Genomic DNA, 16036 nt, shown 5'->3' with positions numbered 1-16036 from the left:
AAGGGGAACCCTCCTACACTGTTGGTGGGAATGCAAGCTGGTGCAGCCACTCTGGAAAACAGTATGGAGGTTCCTCAAACAGTTGAAAATAGAGCTACCATATGATCCAGCAATTGCACTACTGGGTATTTACCCCAAAGATACAAAAGTAGGGATCCGAAAGGGTACGTGCACCCCGATGTTTATAGCAGCAATGTCCACAATAGCCAAACTGTGGAAAGAGCCAAGATGTCCATCGACAGATGAATGGATAAAGAAGAAGTGGTATATATATACAATGGAATATTTTGCAGCCATCAAGAGGAATGGGATCTTGCCATTTGCAACGACGTGGATGGAACTGGAGGGTATTATGTTGAGTGAAATAAGTCAAACAGAGAAAGACATGTATCATATGACCTCACTGATATGAGGAATTCTTAATCGCAGGAAACAAACTAAGGGTTGCTGGAGTGGGGGGTGGGGTGGGAGGGATAGGGTGACTGGGTGATAGACACTGGGGAGGGTATGTGCTTTGGTAAGCGCTGTGAATTGTGCAAGACTATTGAATCTCAGATCTGTACCTCTGAAACAAATAATGCAATATATGTTAAGAAAAAAAAAAAGAAGAAGAAGGTAGCAGGAGGGGAAGAATGAAGGGGGGGAAATCGGAGGGGGAGACGAACCATGAGAGACAATGGACTCTGAAAAACAAACTGAGGGTTCTAGAGGGGACGGGGGTGGGAGGATGGGTTAGCCTGGTGATGGGTATTGAGGAGGGCACATTCTGCATGGAGCACTGGGTGTTATGCACAAACAATGAATCATGGAACACTACATCTAAAACTAATGATGTAATGTATGGGGATTAACATAAGAATAAAAAAATAAAAATAAAAAATAAATAAAATAAATAAATAAAATAAAATAAAATTTGCCTTTTTAAAACTTAGTATAACAGGAACATCTTTTTATGCCATTAATCTTCCTTAATTGCATCATTTTTAATGTCAACATTATGTAGAAATACTTTAGTTTATTTAACCAGTCACTAAATCTTTGAAATCTAAATAGAATGTCATTTTCACTCTTATAAGCAGCTCTCCTGGCTAAAACCTGATTGACACACATGATTATTTCCATATGCTAAATTTCATAAGTATAACTATGGAGCTAAAGTTATTAATATTTCTTAAGGATTTTAACAAGTTTTGGCAAATATTAGCAGCAACTACAAACATTGTTTTTCTTCTAATAACCAATGGATTAAAAGTTGGATATAACTGTCCTGACCTCAATTTAGAAATATATTTTTAGGCCTCTAATTTGATGATCAAAATCACACAACTTTAAAGTTATACACACACAATAATTGTAGAAGAGAGAAGACAATAAATAGCATTGACTTTGCAGCTTATGGTGATTGCTATCCATCAAATGCTTCTCTGGAAATTGTTTTTGGAAAAGACTTCAGTGTTTCTATTTGATGTGAGTTGGCAGTAAATCTAGGTTCAAGATAGTGTCCAATATTGGGCCCTTAACTAGAATTCATACTGAGGAAATCCACCTTGAACATCATCTGGTTCAGTCTTACAGAACTCTGGTCCCATCCACCCCTTCTAGAAGGCATTTCCATGCACAGCATTATGGGGAGACCTAGGTGTGTTCCCTAGATTAGTTTGCCCCATTAATAATCTTGGATCCTATAAACCAAATGATATTAAGACTGTAACTGTAAAAAGTAAGAGGAGAATGGAGGAAAGCTGAAAATGGGTAAAAACCTATAAGAAGTGGAAACCCAATGCGGACATTCTGAGAGGAAAGAACCAGGTCTTGTTTTATTTTTTAGTGAGGCAATTGAGAAGGAAAGGCTTGTGAGACAGAAATTGCAGCAAGTGGAAAAGAGGATATTGGCAGAAGGCCCGGGCAACCACAGGGCTAGGATAATTATCTAATTACTAGGGTATTTACTCAGACGGTTGGCTTCTAAATTACAAAGCTTTTCAGGGTAAACTAGCCATTATTTCATCAGGTTTCTCAAAACTACTGATTTGTATGTATGAGATCTCCTGCTGTGAAACTAGATTCTAAACTGGCTAATTGAGTCAAACCACAAATTGAATCAATATCACGGCTAGACAGCAAGTCTTTTAACTAACCTTCCAGCTAAATGCCCACCTTACCCCATAACTACCCGGAAACATTCCAGGCCAGAAGACGGAATGTGGACAGACCTCTATCAGAGATGTCAATCCCTTCACAAAAGTAGGTTGGGATTCTGGGATGGACATCTCACTTGGCTTGTGCAAGAAGAAAAGCAGAGCCAACAGAGGTGAGTGAAGGCCAGGCTAGAGACTGTGGTCCCATTTAAGAAATTCCCGAGGCCTCTGAGAAAGGAAGTGGATTGAGAAGTTCCTTCCAAACTTTGTGTTGACCATTAATAGAAAAGTCAATTGTTTCTATTGATATCCTTGGATAAAAGCATATAGTGGATCAAGGGTCCCTGCCTTTGTTTCTCTTATTTGCCTTGGGGCAAAGAGAAGAAATTACTTGGGGTCGGCTGTGGTCTTCAGATTTGCTCTTCTTTCCTACTTAGAATTTTATATGAAATGCTCAGATGACAAATAGTACTGCTAGGAATAGCCCTTCTGAGCTGAAAATCCAGTAAATCTTATGACTCTTTAGAAATTCTAAAAAGAAAGTATGGAATAAACACTTAAGTTATATTGTCAGAACACAAAGGGCAGGTGTTTGGGAACTCCATGTAGTAACTGAACCACCAAATTCCAGACTCCAAACCCCAGAGTCATGACAAGTTCACTCCTGTGTCACCTGGACCTCAGATATCAATAGTTTCACCCCACTACTTCCAGCATTCTGTGAGCCCTTTTTTTTTTTTTTTGTGACTCCATAAAACTCTATCACATCCCACTTAGTGCTTCTGAAAAAGCTTCTATACTCATCTTTATTCCTGGTTCCCCAAATCAGCTTGCCTGATTCTTTCAGTGTTTCATAAACATAAGTTTAATGAGGTTTACAACACAATGATGAACTCCCCTCCTTGAAAACATTCAGTTCCTCCCAGCTGCCTACAGAAAAGACCCCAAATTCCTCAGCCTGACAGTTCTGTCTGGCCAAGACCTACCTTGTCTCATTCCATTTATTTTTATTTTAAAAGAACCATCTGCTCCAATCAAAAGGCATGGCTTGTCCTCACACTTGTCACATCCTAGCTCACTTATAACTTGTGGCCTGCAACTTTTGAGCTCTTGAACTGCTCTCCTGACCATGCCTTTGCCTAACCAATGTTTATTTGATATAGATTCTATCCCTTCTCCAGGACTTCCTAGACCATTCACACAGCCTAAAGTCATTCATAGCCAATCGATAAGCTATTATTTCTGCTCATGTCTCAGACACTGTATTAGGTCTTGGGGATACAGCTGTGAGCAAATGAGACAAAAATCCATGCCTCATAAAGGAGACAAGTAAATGAGATAAATAAGTAAAATATATGGTATATAAATAGGGTTAAATGCTATAGGGATAAAATCAAGCAGAGATAGGGAATTTGGGAGAAGCTACAGCACTGGGAATGCCTCACCCAAATCCCCTTGGTCCTAAATGTTCCTATATACACTGAAGCACTTCCTGCTGCTACTATCTTTGATTCTCTACCTAAAACCTTTCTCTGACCACAGATTCCTGCTCTGTCTATACACAGGGAAGTCCAGGGTGTCAGGAATGAACACTCTCAGGAGCATTCCTCAAACAATGTCTAACAGGAATTGGTGGATCGATACCCTTCACATGTCACAATGCTGAGGTTCTGTAGAGCATATGCCCTAGAGACCCCAATGGGATATGAGCCCCATTGGGTTTCAGAAACAATCTGTTCCTGAATATACCTATATTGTCTTTTTTTTCTTTTCTGTTTCATGTCCTTATTCCTTTACTGCTATTCCAGGAGACCACCTCTCAAATAAATGACTTGCTCTAAAATGCTTTTTATCTGGATCTGCTTCTGAGAGAACCTAGTATAAGACAGAGTGAGGTGGTCAAGGAACGTTTTACTGAGTGAAGGCATGACGGAGGTGAAGGAGCAAGCCAAGAGGTTTTCTAGGGGAAGGACATTCAAGGCAAAGAAAACAGAAAGAGCAAAGGGCTTGAAACAACACTGTTCCTGGCTTATTCACTGAACACAGAGATGGCCAGAATGTAGAAAGAGGCAAGGTCAGAGGGAATGAGGAATCAGCTTATGTAGGACCTCATAGGTCATCATAAGAATATTAGGTTTAATCAGAATGAGATGAGAAGCCATTGGAAGGTTTTGAGTAGAAAAGGGACATGATCTGACTGATATTTTTAGAAGAATCACACTGGTTGCTTGATTGAGACAAGGATGGAAAAAAGAGAGATGGGTCATGAGGAAGGTGTAATAATCTAGGTGGTTATTGATGGGTTCTTGAATCAGAGTGGAAGTAATGGAGGAGGTGAGAAGTGGTCTAATTCTGAATAAATTTTGAAGGCAGAGCTGATAGAATTTGCTGGTAGATCCAATATAGGGTTTAAGAGAAAGAAAAGTCAAGGATGACACCAGGGATTTTTGCCCAAGCATCTGGAAGAACAGAGCTGCCATCTACTAAGGTGAGAAAGACTATAAAGAGAGCAAATTTTAAAGGGAAATTTGGGAGCTCAGCTTTGGACTAATGTTAAATTGGAGATGCCTTGTAGATGATCACATAGAAATTTGACTGGAGAGTTGGATATAAGCAAAGTAAACTTTCAGGGAAAATGTCTAGGCTGGAGATAAACATTTGTCAACCATTAGCATGTAGATGGGATTGAAAGGCATGAAACCAGATCAGATCCTCAACAGAGTGAATGTAAACAAAAGAGAGAAGAGGGCCACAGGCTGAGCCTTGATCTACTTCGGTGTTTAGAGAAATTGGAGTAGTACAGGGAGACCAGGTGCACGTGGAGTCTTAGAAGACAGAAAAAGGAAATTGTTCTATGAAATGCTGTTAAGAGGTCAGGAAAGTGAGTGCCTCCGTCTGCTAATGTCTAAAGCAATTGTTTGCTGCATAACTAATTAGCAGAACTAATCATGAACCACCTTCTGTTGTGATCATTTCTAGCATCGTCTTGAAACATATCTTTAATTGTTATTTGGCTTTTTATGTGTCATTTTCTTGACCAGGTTATAAACTCTTCTAGGGCAGGACCATGACAAATTTCCTTGATTCCCATGCAGAACTCAGCAGAGGGCATTGTATGCAATAGACACTTGACAAACATTTAATCTTTTAATTAGCATATTCAACTAGAATATCACATTCTCCATGAAATACGGCCTAGTTAATCTGTCTGAAAGTGATCTGTCCCTTCTGTGAACTCCAATAGCACTCATTGTTTGCATTTATCAGTTATTGCTTTGCATTACACATTATCTTTTCATAGCTGTGGGTCTTGTCATCTCTAACTAGGGATCCTTAGTCTTTGATGGCAAGGATGAGTTTCGCATGTCTTTATATATTCCAAGTGGCCTAAAATTAATTAATTAATTAACTCATGTAATCATCAACATTGTATCCAAAGTGCCTTAAATAAGTGGCTATTAATAAATACTTATTTCCCCAATATGTGCTTTCTTTCTGACCCACCACTATTTAGTCTTTGGAGTCCAAGATTTATGGCCCTGTACTGATTTGCACAGCCATGTTGATCTATGTCTGAGTAAAGGTGCCCCACCATCTCTGGCATTTCATTCGAGAGGTTTATAGCATCAATATAATAATTACAGCCACTAAAATTTTGTTGCCTATTTTCACAAATAAAAACAAATTAAAATAGTGGTTTATGCAACTCAGTTCTGAGAAGTGAGGTGATGAGCACAAGATCATGTTATCCAGGCTGAAGGGATGACTTTCCTTGATATTAAAACAGATCTGTGTATCACATCTCTCTTTCTCTCTCTCTCTCTCTCTTTTTTTTTTTTTTCAATTCTGGACGTTCCAACCCCTGCACTGAACTAGAAAATGCGCTCATTTATCTCCTCACTTGGCCCAGCAACTTTTGATCTGGAATATAAATTATAAAAATTAGAGAAAACTGAAGTTGCCCTAAAATGGAGCTTATGAGGTGCTTATAGATGTAACAACACAGTGGAGAGTTTCCATCATAAAACTGTAATACAAGGATTAAAAAAAAAATCCCTCATTTTTTGAGCCGAGGTTTTCTGAACCAGCAAAGATAAGAGATTTCCTACCCATAAAAAGAATTTTCACATGCTAGAATATTGATATATCAGTTCCATACCCAACTAAATCTGAATCTAATCTGACAGCAAGCTATATGCCTTCCACGATGACAAAACAGAAAAGTCCCTCCCAAGGAAGATGAGAAAGTGAACAGTGATGATTGTGTGAGTAACTTGAAAAAGAGGCAAGTTACATATTATATACTAATGCAGTCACTTTGTGGATGACAGCACCATTTACTTGTGGGATTTTTATTTTTAAATTTAACATTGCATAACTATAATCTTCTCCAGCACATAAGAACTGCCCTTATTTAAAAAAAAAATCTTTTTTAAAAAAAGATTTTATTTATTTGACAGAGAGAGACACAGCAAGAGAAGGAACACAAGCAGGGGACTGGGAGAAGGAGAAGCAGGCTTCCCTCTGAGCAGGGAGCCTGATGTGGGGCTCGATCCCAGGACCCTGGGATCATGACCTGAGCCGAAGGCAGACGCTTAACGACTGAGCCACCCAGGCGCGCCCCCCCTTTTAAAGATTTTATTTAAAAAAAGTTTTTTTAAGGTAAGCTCTACACCCAATATAGGGCTTAAACTCACAACCCTGAGACCAAGAGTTGCATGCTTTACCTACTGAGACAGCCAGGTGCCCCAAGAACTACCCTTACTAATAAATGTTTTAAAAAGTAAAAAAAACGTAATCAATATTTGTTCTGACTTTTCTAATATGACTTCAAGTATCTGACCTTATAATAGAGGAACAATGGCCCAGATTAGTAATAAATATTAGAGTTTTACAAAGAGGTGAAAATTAAGTCTTCGATTAAAAAAAACATAAAGGTGTGGCCATATAAGTCGTGGGATTCTTCATTGTGATGTGATCTTGGTAAACATGAAAATCAGTATTTTTAATTGATTGAAGAATATGTGTATTGATATTTAAAGCAGACTTCCAGCGAGTATATTTTATTTAAAAAAAATTTTTTTTAAGATTTTTATTTTTATTTAAGAGAGAGAGTGAGAGAGAGCATGAGAGGAGAGAGGGTCAGAGGGAGAAGCAGACTCCCCGCTGAGCAGGGAGCCCGATGTGGGACTCGATTCTGGGACTCCAGGATCATGACCTGAGCTGAAGGCAGTCGCTTAACCAACTGAGCCACCCAGGCGCCCTTATTTAAAAAATAAGGTTTGTTTTCATATTATCAGCCTAGCTTTGATCTCTGCACTCTGAAGTCTGTGAAGTCCTGTGACTGAGGAGTTTGATCACAGGAACTGCTAGACTATAGGGGAGAAGAGACTAGATTGAGTAGGATGTGGAAGTGAGAGAGAGATTTAGTTGGCTTTTCCCTACATTTGTTTTGTAATCTAGAAGGACTTCTGGTATTCCAAGCATAGCATGAGAAAGAGCCAAGACACATGGGAAATTACTATTATTTTTTAAAGATTCTATTTATTTATTTTAGAATGAGAGAGAGTGTGCATGCATGAGCAGGAGGAGGGGCAGTTGGGGAGGGACAGAGGGGGAGAAAGAGGGAGAGAGAATCTCCAGAGGACTCTGTGCTGAGCCTGGAGCCTGACGTGGGGCTCAATCTCATGATCTTGAGATCAAGACCTGAGCTGAAACCAAGAGTCAACGCTCAACTGACTGAGCCACCCAGGTGCCCCAATACACAGGGAATTATTATATGCTATAGAGTTTCTTCTACACAACCTAATGGGTGTTCTTACACTAAGAATGTAGTCTCTATCTTTCTGAAACCACAATAAAAAGAGAATTAATTGAATAGTTTGACAGAAATCAAGGTAAGAGTCAGAGGAAAAGATTTTGTTCTTACATATATAATTTTACACATTTATTTAAAAGGATCATGTGGTTAAAGAGAGAAAGGGAGAGAGGAAGAAAATAAGAACATTATATTTTTAATTAAACTTTTAATTTTTAAATATAATTATAGATTCACGCGCTTTAAAAAAATAATACAGAGGGGTCCTGTGTCCCCTCTGCCCAGTTTCCCCAGTTATAATATCTTGCAAAAGTACAGTACATGTGCATTGGATTTTGATGTGATGTGGTAGAACATACTATGAATGGAGTATGGTGACTATCTGCATAAATGAGACATGTCTATGAGCAATTAACATCTTGAGTCCACTTAGTGCAGGGCAATTTTTATGGAGGAAACAGTTTTAGAAAGTAGTTGACTTTAAGAAATTTATGGTCAGTGTGCCAAGGGGAAATATTTTTGAGGCCCAGAATACAATCTGAAAATTTTGGAAGTTACCAGATACATGAAGAGTAGCTAGGTGATTATAAGAGGCCAGAATTAACCTAATACTAAAACCAGACAATGATATTACAGGAAAAGAAAACTGTGGACTAAATCTCTCATGAATATAGATACAAAATCCTCCACAAAATATTAACAAAGTGAATCCAACAATGTATATAAAGAATTATACATCATGATTGAGTGGGATTTATTCCAGATATACAAGGCTGGTTCAACATTCAAAAATCATGGGAATGCTGGTCACACGGTGAGGCAGCCAGAGGGTAGACACTACTGAGGTAGAACCCAGCTTTGAGCTGTCAAGACAGATACCAGGGACGTCCAACTAGAAACCTCAAAAGAGAGGGCAGGAGATGGACGGCTAGGTGATTTCCAGAACAAGTGCTGAAGCTACAGCCCCCTTCATATAGAACAACAATGGGTTCACTCCGGTGAGGAGGGCGCCCTTAAAATAACAGCAAACTCCAAAGGGATATAAAAATCATTTACCAAACTAAAAATGTAGTGATGATAGCTTCAATTCATAAGACATAAATTGGGCCATGGCCATCTTTTTGTTGTATATAGATTTTCGTGGTATTACAATATTCCAACAGTGTTTTCGTTATTATAATGCACTTATGCCCCCTCCTCCCAGTCTCCTTTCTGCAATGATTTTATCTACATTGTGCTCTGTGGGCTTGGCAAACCCTCCTCTTACATAAGCTTCTATAACAGGGCTGATCCCATAGTTTAAACTACAGCAACTTCACTCGGGTGGGAGGCACAGCAGGAAGCTGAATGCCCTGGGTTCTGTGATCCCTTCCCTTCCCTACCCCTTTGGGAGGGATTTGTCCTCTCCAATTCCCTGTCTTTTATGATTCCCTATTTTAGGACTTGCCTCCCCCTCTTTGGATCCTGAGAGAGAAGGACGGTAGCGTGTTATTACAGCGTGATACGTCGCGTATGTCATACAGAACAATTGCTGGACATAGTGTCGTCCCTGCCGTCATGACCCTGAACACCCCACTGTTAACCTGGACCTGCGTGATAACACTGGCGGAGCCATTTTCCAGCTGGGGGCTCGGCATCCAGAGAGAGCATTGATACTGTTTTCCTCAAATGTATGGTCTCCCAATAAATAAAAGAAAACATTTTCCACTTAAATTACTATTTGTTTTCTGGGTTAAAATAAAACATGTCGGGGCGCCTGGGTGGCTCGGTTGGTTGAGCGACTGCCTTCGGCTCAGGTCATGATCCTGGAGTCCCTGGATCGAGTCCCACATCGGGCTCCCTGCTCAGCAGGGGGTCTGCTTCCCCCCCCCCCCGCCCTCTTCCCTCTCATGCTCTCTGTCTCTCATTCTCTCTCTCTCAAATAAATAAGTAAAATCTTAAAAAAAAAAAAAATATGATTTGAGGGCGCCTGGGTGGCTCAGTTGGTTAAGCGACTGCCTTCGGCTCAGGTCGTGATCCTGGAGTCCCGGGATCGAGTCCCGCATCGGGCTCCCTGCTCAGCGGGGGGTCTGCTTCCCCCTCTGCCCTCTTCCCTCTCGTGCTCTCTGTCTCTCATGCTCTCTTTCTCAAATAAATAAAATCTTTAAAAAAAATAAAAAGAGGGGTGCCTGGGTGGCTCAGTCAGTTGGGCGTCTGCCTTCGGCTCAGGTCATGGTCCTGGGGTCCCGGGATCGAGTCCCGCATCGGGCTCCCTGCTCGGCAGGGGGTCTGCTTCTCCCTCTGACCCTCCCCCCTCTCGTGTGCTCTCTCTCATTCTCTCTCTCTCAAATAAATAAAATCTTAAAAAAAAACAAAACAAAACATGTCAACATATTTTTCAGGGAGACGAGACTCCATAATGGCATATAGGGTATGATTCCAATTTCACAAAATATTTGGGTATGTCTGTATGGCGCGAGCCAAGCTGCTCATGCTGTTTGACAAAGTCCAAGTATGGGGGACGATCCTGAAAACAGGAGACTCCACAGCGGGCTCCTGCTATTCTCTTTCATTTTGTTTATGGCAATCTTTATAATTGTGGGAATGTTTCTGGGGTTTCATGATACAGTGACTACTCATCTTAGTTACGCCTATCCAAGCAATCATAATGAAACTAATTCCACGAAGAATTAGTTTCTATAGAACAAAATAACAAGACGGTCACGCTCTGTCTGGCACCTTTCTCTTTGCTTAGTTTTTTAGTTTTAGCGAAAGCGGATAAGTGGAAATCAATAAAGGTCATGTTAATCATTACAAAGGAAAAATGAAAGAAGGCTATGTCTGTAATCCAGAAAATGATCTAAGATTTGGAAAAACAAAAAAATCCTAACATATAAATAAAGTTCCTCTGAGGCTGTCAGGAGGAGATGCTTGCAACCTGATGCTGTGTCTGGGTCTCCTCATTCGCCCATGCCGTCCTTTCCTACGAGAGACCCACCCCGGCCGGAGCTGGACTCCAGCATCCGTATATGCTTAGTCAATAAACAAAAATATTTACAATACTTACTTCTAAGTGTAGAGCTATGGGTGATTATTTTCTTCTATATATTCTGTATAATAAAAATTCTTTTCAAAATTACTGCTATAAAAAATTACTGCAATATAAGGTACACAAATTTGAACAGAAAATCCCATTGAACTCTTTTTTTAAAAAATATTTATTTATTTATTTATTTGACAGAGAGAGACACAGCGAGAGAGGGAACACAAGCAGGGGGAGTGAGAGAGGGAGAAGCAGGCTTCCCGTGGAGGGAGCCCGATGTGGGACTCGATCCCAGGACCCCGGGATCATGACCTGAGCCAAAGGCAGACGCTTAACGACTGAACCACCCAGGAGCCCCCCAATTGAACTCTTATCAACACAAAATTATAGATTATTTTTGCCCTTCTTTCTGAAAACACAAAATTTCATAATTCACAAATCAGATAATATGAACAATAAATAAATAGAATATAATATAAATAAAAATCTACTAAATGTACATTCAAACATATACACTTATAAATGCAATACCCTTGGAAGGGTAAAAAGAAGCTAGTAATGGTCTTCTAGAGAAGGAAATTGAATAACTATGAGACACTATTGTGTCCTTGAGATTTTTGGTATATTTGTATTATGTAAATTTTTAAAATTCAAGAAATAATTAAAAACAAAGAAAAATAAAAACACGTATTTAGATTCCTCCAACTACTCTTCTCAAACATTTTTTGGTCCCTTCCTTACACAAAAAGCTCTTTTCCATTGTTAGATTAGTTTGCTCCGGCTTTGATTTATGTTGACTTACTGCCAAAAATGTACAATCTCTCCTATTGCTGTGTTTGGATAATAAATAACTAGAACCTGTTTTCCCACTAAACGTTTCAACACCGAATGTTGTCGATAATTTTTGCCTTCTTTGCAAAACCTCTCACAATGCTGCAATTAAAGATGTAACTGCCGAGTTTGACCCTGATTACAGTTAGGTGAAGTTTTGTTTATGGAAAAGCCCCGAAGTTACGGTTTTTAAGATTTGTAACCATGATTGTCACAGAACAGTTGCCAACTCAAGGGCCGGGTCTAGACACTCACTGGTACCCTGATTCATTCATGCAAGCGCCCTCAGATAACCTAGTGCTTTTCTCAGTTTTCCACTTCCTCCTTCCAATTTTAACTTCCATATACTACCTTGTTTCTTCTGGGACTGAAAAGAATGAATCAGATGTATCGAGAGAAGACCTGGAGGCAGTACAATAGGGCAAAGATAGTCTTTTCAGCAATGGAGGCAAAGACTGTCTTCTGGACAAGAGAAAAGACATGGAATAGGTGACTTCCCGAAGTCCCTTCCAGACTAACTTGTACATGTACGATATTTACTGACGTTGCCTCAGATTTAGCTAAGCGTGGTTTACAGATAGTTCCCATGGTTACATAAACATTGTATGTGTTAACTTATAAATTTTGACACTAACTGATGACAGGTGGCCTGTGTGCAAAGACAATGGTATTTAAACAGAAGGGAAGTAAGGACAAAAAGGAGCTAATGAACATTGAAAAGTGGTAAAGTTAATAAATTCATGGCATAAATTAACTACCTTGGCACTCATAAATGTTTTGTCTGGGTTCCTGAGCATCTATTTACTTAGTCAAGGTTAAAAGCATTAAGAAGTGGGGGAAAGGTGGACTGGATAGGAGAACTCTGAGAAAGCTCGGAATAACTACTATTTCAACATGAGCGGAGAGGACAAGTAGACCACTAGACTGAAACCAAATTCCACAAGGAGGCAGACAGAGAGCACTGAAAGATCTCAGCAAAGAGAAGTGCCAGATGTGAAAAATCAACAAGCTATAAACCATCTGAATAGAATAACAAGGGAAATAGGAGTTAGAAGTGTGAGAACGGTAATTCAAAGTATTGAGAGTAGAAGTTAAACATGCCAGATAAACTACATGTCACCATGATGGAAATGTTTTATTTTACACGGTCTGAAACACCAATTCTGAGAATTGCTCTAAGAGTTACGTAGGAAGCAAAAAATAAGAAAAACGATGAAAGTAAAAAACACAAACACCGATCAGAGTGCATATATGAGATTATAGCTCAGCCATGGCATGTACATTGATGGGGCCAGTTTAACTCACCAGTGTGGTAGACGGGTTAAAATTGAGAACATTTGCATACTGAATAATCTTATTCCATTTGATACAAAACTGTGCTCTTTAGAAAGCATGCACGATGTGGGGGAGGGGCAGAGGGAGAAGGAGAGAGAGAATCTTAAGCAGGCTCCACGCCCAGCATGGAGCCAACACAGGGCTCCATCTCAAGATCCTGAGATCTTGACCTGAGCCAGAATCAAGAGTCAGGTACTTAACTGACTGAGCCGCCCAGGTGCCCCATACTGTCTTTTTTAATACTGATCATTAACTCATCACAAGGACAGACTTCTGGTAAATTGTGCTTATTTTGAAATGTCTTAGTCACATATGGTTTTATACATATTAAATATTTCACATCTAACTTAAACAGGGAAAGAGAATATAGACAAGAGAGAGTTTTTGCTTTTTTAAGATATCAGGTAATGGTGATGAGATTGATCCAATAAGGTTGGTGATGGTAAAATCAATATACAGGAGGAAGAAAGGACACTGGCAGGAATGAAATCCTTGAAGAAGCCTGAGGGGATAGAATCCACGGCATTAGAAGAAAAGTTGTGCTTAATTAGAAGCAGAACCATTAGACAGCTGACATGGGTAGAGATGCAGGTAAGTTGGTAGGTGTAGTGTTGGGAGAGTGCATCTTCTTATTGTGTCTGTTTTCTCAATGAAATGATGAGAAAGGACCTTAGCCCTGGTGGCATCCAAAACTTGTCAGGGAGAGGGAACCAGTGGGAGTGGGCTAGAGAATGGTAAGCCTGAAATTCTGATTTTGAGGGGGTGAAGAAATAGAATGACAGCCCTAGGGAGTGGTGCCTGGAGTGAGGGGCTAAGATGGGGTTGAAGGAAAGATCTCAGGATGCCAGCAAGTCAAGGAACTGGTGGAGAGGCCTGGAGGTTGCGCGGGCCATTTGCCTGATTATTGAAATGACCTGACATTGATGTCGGACCTGGAGAGAGGGAGAAGGTATGGAGCAGTGGACGAGGTTCTAAATTTTTCAGAAAATAGGAGTGACCGGTAAACCCTCACCATAAGGGAGGGTGGGTTGTGGTCGAGTCTGGAGTCTGATGCTATGTGCATTTAAAATTAATATTTTCATAAGTATGTAAATAAACATTAATAACCATTAATATCTGCCAGAACAGAGGTTACATCAGACACAACTAGTTTATATTAAATGAAAAACACCAAAAATATTTTTATATATTTAGCAATGAACCCAGAGAGCAACTTTCTATCATGACCATTAATGTTATTCTTAATCCTACAGGATGAATAAGAGATTTCCAGATTCAGAAAGTGGACAGTTACCTTCCAACTTGAGAACCAGGAGGGGATTAAATATGAATACCAATGAAGCCTTTGGAATGGTCCTGACCAGTAGTAATTACCTATTGAAAGTCGTGAAGAAGTAAAACTAAAAGTGACCCGGTATGAAGGAAAAATTCAAAGTCTGCTTTGCCACTTTTCTTTATACATTGTCTTAAATCAAAACCAAAACCAAACCTAACATTTATATCTAAGGTCACCTTGATCTACACTGGTTTTCCCTAATTTGTAGGCCAGTTATTTTTTCTAGTATTTCTTAGAGGAATCTTGTGTTAACATAAACTCTGCTTCTGGATATTTTAAGTACTGGGGGAAAGATGTAATAATTGAAGTTGGGACAACTGGCTGACAATATTTTTGTAATCAAAATGTATGTATGTATTAAGATGCCAAACCCAGAAGCCATAAAATTAAATATATTTGGTCACTTAAACCCAGCAAAATTAAATGCATAAAACTTAAACAAGGTTTAACTTTTTAACCTTAAATAAGGTTATTTTAAAAAAATTTTTATTTAAATTCAATTTAGTTAACATATAGTGTATTATTAGTTTCAGGGGTAGAGTTAGTGATTTATCAGTTGCATATAACACTCAGTGCCCTCCTTAATGCCCACCACCCAGTTATCCCATCCCCCCCCCAACCCATCTCCCCTCCAGCAACCCTCAGTTTGTTCTCTATAGTTAAGAGTCTCTTATGGTTTGCCTCCCTCTTTGTTTTTATCTTACTAGAAGGCAAAAGACAAACTGAGAAAATTAGTTGTAACATGTGGGATGAAAAAAGAATACCCTTAATATATAAAGAGGTTTTGTAAAACAATAAGAAAAAGATAAACCATATCTTTTTAAAAGGGCAAGAGACATGAATATGAATAGGGATTGAAGAGAAGAGAAATGGCTAATGAATAAACAAAAAGGTATTTTGACTTCTCAAGCACTGTTAATGAGAATGAAAATTAGAATGGTATCGACTTTTTGGTTGTCAGCTAACAAATTTTTATCAAAATCCCTAATATGTGTACCCTTTGATCTAGCAATTCCACTTCTAGGAATTTATTCTAAGGAGATGAGGTGACAATACCCAAATCACAAGAGTGTCTCAGCATCAGTAACAGTAGAAAAACATTTGTATGTGTCAGTAGTCATGAAAAGAAACATCCAACAGATTGCTGAATGAAACGATTATGTTATAAAATGGCATGTGTAGTTTTGATTACATTTATGTAAAAATATATGTTCAAAATGTATATGGGTTTGTGTGTATGTGTGTGTGTGTGTATGTAAATGTCCCAATTGATGCCTGCAAGGATGTTTCCCAACCATGTGAACGGTGATTATATTTAAGCAGGTGAATTCTGATCATCTTTACTTTCTAGTTTATGCTTTTGTGTATTGTTTCAATTGTGTGTGAGGACTGTTTACCACCCTAGTGATTAGGTTATCACTCCTTAGGGTCGTTGTTCTTGCTCTCCCCTCAACCTGGAACACCTTTACCCCTTTCAGTTCTTGGCTGTAATGTCCCCGATTGGAAGGGTCTGCATTTACTACCGTATTTGAAATAGAAACATCACCACTCTGTGC

The 16036-nt window shown here is 39.3% G+C and overlaps 1 protein-coding gene across 1 annotated transcript in view; it reads right to left on the bottom strand.

Annotated features, from left to right (window-relative positions):
- ARHGEF38 (Rho guanine nucleotide exchange factor 38) overlaps nt 1-16036 on the bottom strand; it is a 135070-nt gene that overhangs the window by 80273 nt on the left and 38761 nt on the right. The window lies entirely within an intron of this gene.

The sequence above is a fragment of the Mirounga angustirostris genome, unplaced genomic scaffold, assembly GCF_029215605.1.
Source record: "Mirounga angustirostris isolate CCGP_5_RB_7025 unplaced genomic scaffold, mMirAng1.0.hap1 SCAF_2, whole genome shotgun sequence".
NCBI lineage: Eukaryota > Metazoa > Chordata > Mammalia > Carnivora > Phocidae > Mirounga > Mirounga angustirostris.
This window is presented reverse-complemented; position numbering and strand designations above follow the sequence as displayed.